Source organism: Dipteris shenzhenensis, chromosome 11, assembly GCF_047967505.1.
Source record: "Dipteris shenzhenensis isolate YYH24624 ecotype China chromosome 11, Dip_SZ_1.0, whole genome shotgun sequence".
NCBI lineage: Eukaryota > Viridiplantae > Streptophyta > Polypodiopsida > Gleicheniales > Dipteridaceae > Dipteris > Dipteris shenzhenensis.
The window spans coordinates 24,113,340-24,120,545 of record NC_141606.1 but is presented as its reverse complement, the minus strand read 5'-3'; the positions used below and the strand labels follow the sequence as shown (position 1 = coordinate 24,120,545).

The 7,206-nt window shown below is 43.5% G+C and overlaps 1 pseudogene; it reads left to right on the top strand.

The window, feature by feature from the left end:
• The first annotated feature begins 5,149 nt into the window (after nt 1-5,149).
• On the top strand, nt 5,150-6,166 carry LOC147896793 (protein EXORDIUM-like 2 pseudogene; annotated as a pseudogene).
• The last annotated feature ends 1,040 nt before the right edge of the window (nt 6,167-7,206 follow it).

The following is a 7,206-nucleotide window of genomic DNA, read 5'->3' as shown; positions in this document are numbered from 1 at the left end:
TGAGGTAGTGTATGAGGCGACAATGACCTATGTTAGCCCTATTTGTATATAACCTTTATTTCTTGAAAAGATGTACATTGTAGGCTACTAATGTGTTGTGCTCTCATTTCATATCTCGTCTATATGTGTGCAAGGCTTATGAGATAAGGGTCTTATGAGGTTGAGAGGAAGGGAAAGCCATAGGTGCTTGAAGGGAAGAAAGCTCAAGAGTGAGCTCTTGTAAAAGGTTATAGAGACCTTGTAAAGAAAGTTGCGAGCAGTGATGGTGATAACTCTTTGAAAGAGATGACTTGAATATACAAGATCATGAGGCCGAACAATCTCAAGTATTAGTCAATAGGCTGAGTAAAGGGATTGAGGTGAGATTGATAGAATTCATTAGCGAGTTCTTTCGGTAGGTGAAAGGCATAAAGGTGATTGAATAGTGGCATGAGGCTTAATAGTTGAGGGTAGTGAACCTCAAAGGATATTGAGATGTAATAACGAATGAGGGAGATTGAAAGCCTTAAGTTTCCATAGGAGCTAATTTGGACTTTGAGGTCCCGATCCGTGATCGCAGAAACGGACAACAAGTTTCTCTTGATATCTGGCACTAGTAATGTCCTATCGCAGCATAGTCTAGGGTTGATCAAACAAGATAAATGGGATGTTGTCATTGTTTGTTCAATGAATATCCATGAGTCTTTGACTTGGCTTGCCTAGCAAAGATCCCCACAAAGCAAGACATCAACTCCAGCAAACAGTTTGTCATGGTTATGTCTTATCTCTCTCATCCGCATATCCTGCAAAAATGTATTAATTCTGACCAAAGAAATTTTGTCTATTAAAATTGCATCTACGGCACTCTACTATGCAACAAGTGCTTGTAGCTTTTGTATCGACAATCCGATGTACACAGACATCAACAAAGGTAGGTGAAGGGCTGCATGTATTGTTGGCTCAGTTCATGAATGATGGGGTTGATTTTCCCAACCAGAAGCATCAGAACAAGTGGCAAAAAGCATGAAGGAGGTGTTGCTCTTGAGGAGCTCCAATGGCATCGAGAAAGGTTGTGAAACCCAAGAACATGAGAAGCATAGGACAAGGTGATAGGAAATGTCAAATGAGTGAACTCATGACTTGAGAAAGAGCATGTTGGCACCTTCTTCTTTACTTCAATCCATAGTGACTTTCTTCCTCTAGCAATCTCTACCATTCACACGCCTTCTTTGTAACTCAAACCTTATCCCTGTTGACTCAAGAAATATGTGGCCCTACTGATATCTATTGCTTGATCCCCTCACTCTTTCACTCTCCTTACTCAAATACCTTTAGACCATCCTTACTCAAAATCATAAGCTTGTCCCTACTTGAGTCCTATGTAACTCAAGCCTACCCTCACTATTGATTTAAGCACTCGTTGCTACACCCTAATCCTTACCTTGTAATATGCAACGCCCTTTGCATTAAGCATAAGTTCTCTTGACTTTACGAAGCCTCATAAAAAGCACACTACTATATGCCATAATTTCCATTGAATTAAAACCTTTGTGTTGAAGTATATGGTTCATTGGGCTGGTCGTATCAATGCCTACTCGAGTCCTCCTACGTAACTTGAGCCTACCCTCACTATTGACTTAAGCACTCATTGCTATACCCTAATCCTTACCTCTTAATATGCAATGCCCTTTGCATTAAGCATAAGTCCTCCTGACTTTACGTAGCCTCATACAAAGCACACTACTATAAGCCATAATTGCCATGATTGAATTGAAACCTTTGTGTTGAAGTATATGGGTCATTGGGCTGGTCATCCATGTACATATGGTGTTAGATATGTTCATATATTGTATACATTGGTAGATGGATGAGAGGATAGAGGACTCTAGAAGGGTTCTTAAGTCCTTGTGTGAATAGTCCTTATGGACTTAGCACAACCCACTTAGGATTCCGTATATGTTATATCACTTTCATCTTTTTGCTATGATAGAGAGTGCATTTTGTATATCCACAGTGTGTGTTCTCTCTCATCCTCTTTACTGTGTGCATTGCATTGTGGACTACATGTCTTTGTTGTGTTTCACATCCCCTTTGTTGTGTGCATTGAGTCTTGGACTATGTGTCCTCTTTTACATGGTATCAGAGTAGTGAGGTCCTACTTGCTAGGTGAGAGTTTCTGACTATGTGATAGAGTGTTTGAATTCATGTTAGAGTGCTAGATTTTTAAAATCTAAGTGCCATTGTACAGAGGTCTGTAGGAAATTGTTTCCCTTTCCCTATAGTCTAAGATTCGAAATTCCTAACTAAGATTCCTTGTGCAAGGGTGTATGCTAGGGTGCTGAGAGTTCATGAAAAGGTTTGTTTAGTGTAGAAAGATTGCATGAAAGTTTGCTGAGTTTATGAAATGCTTGTGTGCTTTGCAAAAAGGGGGGTTGTGAGAGCTTTGCAAAAGTTGTAGTATGGCATTTTCAAGTTGTTGAGTGAAGGTTCATTTCAAGAGTGCTTGAAAGAAGAAAAGAACTACAATAGTAAGAATAAGAAGTTGCTCGAACTAAAAAGCAACAAAAAAGAGCGTAAAAGAAGAAGACGGCATGCGATGACACTTGATGTTGATGAAAGAGCACAAAATCACTAGCTAAGATTTTCATTAGGCATGGTTGACCAGGAGCAAAAGAGCTCAGGAAGAGACCCTTCCCCATGGCAGCACCTTATCTTAGCACAGCACAACCTCTGCCAATTAACAATAAACTTCGATGTAATCCGAATCCAGAATTCGCCAAAGATCCAACACAATGATACCAAAAGCGAGATCTAGGCAGCTTATTACCACGAACCTTTGAAACCTAGGATAAGAGAAAAGCTCATGATTGTCAGCATTGTTTGTGCCTTCAAGAAACAGTGGAGAAGTTTGGTTGCTTGCAGTGTCTTCAACTAAGATTCCGATGTATGATTCTATCCTAGTCGATGTGAGCTCGGTATTTTTTGTTTGTACATTTGAGGTTGTGAGATGATTGAATGATTACAACTCTATGGGACTGATGCTGATCGATCTATCTGTCTGTTTATCACTCTCACGTCACCTTAGCTACAGTGGAGACACTGCGGTGAGGTTGTTGGAAGCCGGCTAGCCTCTAGATTTGGTGTTAAGCAACTGCAAGGAGCCAAGATGGATTTGTGTTTAAGCAGGTGCTGGCACATAAACATAGCAAGGGCCTTGAAGAGATGAAGCCCAGCGTGGCAATGCTCTACACTCATAAGCCTAAAAGCTCGACTTACTACATTGTTCAAACTCCTATTTTCCCGAGGTTCAAAGAGGCATGTAACGTTGGCTAAGTGGAGAGTGAGAATATTAGTGCTCTACTTTGGACTTTCTCTAATGATAGTTGTCTTCTTCTACTGTCTAGAGTCTACTGAACGATATGAGAATGTTGTAATCATCCCGCTCAAGGACACACGCAGATCCTCTCAGGCTCACATTGGCAAGTTTTCGGGATCTTGTCTCTCGACGTTTGACTATGATTATGACTATTGACATTCAGGTAATATGCCAAATTTTTATCCATTTGTAAGACTTATCCTCGGCGCTAATATTCTCGACATTATATTCTCGGGATTATCTCGGCAACCACGGAAGAACCTGTTCCCTCAGATTATAAACTCTCTAGGGAAGGAAGTGCACCGCCTCCCCACCTACACTATGTGTGGTTATAATAATTATATATTATATATTATAATATAAATATTTTCAATTACTCGTCTGTTCAAAATTTTTCGTTTTCTTACAACATTCCTCTTGTTTAATGCATGTTATCGATGCGAGGAAGCAAAGAAATCCAAGATGGATGCAAGATTGAAGGATGACTACACCTTTATTCATATGGTTGTAGTCCATGTGACAATTTATATAAACTGCAACACAGATCAATTATTGTATGGTCCTATTCATGTACTTCTTGGACTTCAGCTTTTGAAATATGGACATCACAAAATCAATAATAAATCACCACCCCTGACATTTGCAGGGAGGATCGGGTCATGTGTGTATCGCATAGGGAGGATCGGGTTCTAACAAGCCATGTGTGTGTCGCGTCTAATGTCCACTATTTTACTCATTAGCTTTTTCCTTTAAAAATTTCATAAAATAGTAGGATTCAGCTTCAAATTTGAGTTAGTAGTTAAGTTAGTAGTGAAGTGCTAAACGATGGAAAGCCTTCCTGCCACAATTCCAATACTAAGGCAAACGGATTGGGGCAGGCCAAAAAAAGGTCCGAAGCGAATTATTGATCCAAATCAAGAACGCGAGCTCAGTGCTCACTGCTGCCGCACCGGCGAGTAGCTGCACAGCCTCGTAAAGCATGTTATATGAGGCGTTGATGCGCCCCTCTGCGGCGCCAGAAAGGGGATGTAGATACGCTAGAGCCCAAAAACGGCTTTCGCAAATATCATCTTGCGCTTTTTGATGTGTGCCAAATATAAACAGAGTGCAGATGTTGCGCGGTGATGGAGTGAATAAGTTGTAGGTACTCTGTAGTCTGTAGAGTCTCTGAGCTCTCATAAAAGTTGAGAGCCTTGCACAACCCACGGGCCACAAGGCACATGCCCATGCATTGCTGCAGTCAATCACCCGCGAGAATCCGACAGCCGTCTCGGAATTGTCATCGGCAAAAGATTTGGCGCACCATCGGCGAGCGCCGAGGATGGACATTGGACTATGGATAATGGAAGTATATATGGACTCTGGAACGTTGAAACTGAATACGATGAATGATGGATTCCATCTTGGTTGGTTTAATAAGCTCTTTGTTTTCCAAATTCCTCATTCTGGATTTACTAGCCGCGACGATCTGATGCACCTATTGGAACAACCTTGATCGAATTCATTGAAAGCACATAATACCATTGACGAATCCCAACGGTGCTGCACTGTTCCCGAATGCCAACTTCACCATTCTGAGAACACTTACAACTGCTCTCAACGACATTGCACATGAAGCTGCATCGCCTTTAAACCGCCTCCTCTATAAAAATCTTCATGTGAGGCTCTTTGTCTTCTCTAAATCTCTTCTCCACGTTAGCTTGCTTCTTCTCCATTGCCATCAGTTGCTGCTTCACCTTCTCCTACCATCGTCCCCTCCCTGTCCAATCCATTTCTCTTCTTTCCCCTCCAACCATGGCTTCTCCAGCTCCTCCCTTGCCTCGCTTGGCTTCCTGCTACCTCTTGAGTTTCCTCTTTTCAGTAGCCGTCTTCCCTCCCCTCATCCTCTCTGCCAAACCTCACGCCCTCAACCTCTTCTCTCAAAGCGCAGCCCTCGTCACCCCCCCTCCCCTCCTCCTCCCTTATCGCAATGGACCCGTCCTCTCAGGTGAAAATAGCCTCCATGTTTACATCGTCTGGTATGGGAGCTTCACTGCTGTCCAGCAATCGATCGTAGTCGACTTCCTCGAGTCCTTTTCAGCTCCAGCCGTGGGCAACGACACGGTCCACACCGTGAGCTCCTGGTGGAAGACCACCTCCGGTTACAAGGACTCCTTCGGCTCCTCTGTTTTCAGCTCAGTTCGGCTTGCTGGGCAGGCATCCGTTGAGAAATACCCTGCAGGGAAGTCCCTCAAGCCTGTAGATGTTGAAGATCTAGCGATGCACTTCATACATTCGAAGGTTTTCCCAAGCCAGTCCAAGGCTGTGTACTTGGTTCTCACCTCCGGAGATGTCTATGTGGATGGGTTCTGCTTGAATTCCTGCGGCTTTCACGCTTATACATTTCCGTCTGCTTCTACACAAGATAAGATGCTTCCCTATGCTTGGGTCGGCAACTCAGCTACACAATGTCCTGGACAGTGTGCTTGGCCTTTCGCCAATGCCAACTTCGGCCCTCAAACCCCTCCTCTTCGTCCCCCTAATGCTGATGTTGGGATGGATGGCATGATCATCAACATTGCAACTGTTTTGGCTGGGGCTGCTACGAATCCGTTTGACACTGGCTATTATCAAGGTGATGCGGCTGATCCCCTGGAGGCCGTCTCGGCATGCACAGGCATTTTCGGTAAAGGGGCTTATCCTGGGTATCCCGGTGAGTTGCTGATTCATACACCGACGGGGAGCAGTTTCAACGCTCATGGCGTGAATGACAGGAGGTTTCTCGTGCCAGCAATGTGGAACCCAACGTCTCTGAATTGCATGCCTCTATAATCGCTGCAGTATCAGGCTCTTGTCAATTATTCTTCGTTCCGCAATGCCCATTCTTGTAAAGCAATGGTCGGTTGTGAACTGCAGTGAAATACTGTCAATCTGTCCACTTAAACTAGTTGTCATTTGTTGCCATTGGTTCTGACTGAGTGTGCTGGGTGCTCGTCGCTTTTTTGGCATGCAAAAGGCAAAAGCCTAAGCGTTTTTGGCCTGCAAAAGGCAAAAAAGCCTAAGCGTTTGTTTGCTGTTTCTCTATCTATGAGGTTTCTGCAAGGGTTTAAGGGTCTTTTATGAGTTCGACGTACTACGATGGACCATTGGATGCCTCAGGATAATTTTCACCGTGGTGCATTTGTCGTTTGTGAAGAATTCATGACCTCTCAGCTCACCTGGAACTCCACATGGGACCCCCTTCCATCCCAACACAGCTCACAAATGGAACACTCACCAAAGCCGTACTAATGGAGTTATGTGACAATGAACGTGAGTTTGTTTCACTCCAAGCCCCAACAATCTCAGTTTTCACCACGTGCCACAAATTTATTGTACCATCGCTGGTTCAAATCTACAGTAGCCACATGTGCGGACGTCTTGAGGGTAATCTGGGCAGCAAGCTACATTGTGTGCTGCACGATTTCAATACTATACCGCTTTCTATATTGATAGGAGGCTACATCCCCTGGCTGGGATGGTCGAATGCGTCAAGTTCATTTGTGCTTAAAAGACTTTTTGGAGCACGAGTTCTTGCGTTTAAGAGTGATCGAGCAAGAAGGTGGACGTCCAGGGATTTTTAGACAATGTAGGGGGAGGGCACGAAATAACACAGGCTCTTTTGGACGCTTGCATAAGGTTATATCGGTTCAAGATTGTCCGTTCATTTTCTTGCGATACAAGGAGGAGGGAAGAGGCTACTGCAAGATTGTGATTTGGAAAAGCTATCATATTTGCAAGCTGTGATTAAGTAGGGCCGACGATGTTGGGTCATAGCGGAGTGTAAACTGCTTGTGAAATCTAACGTAGACAGAACGAAATTCAAACACAGG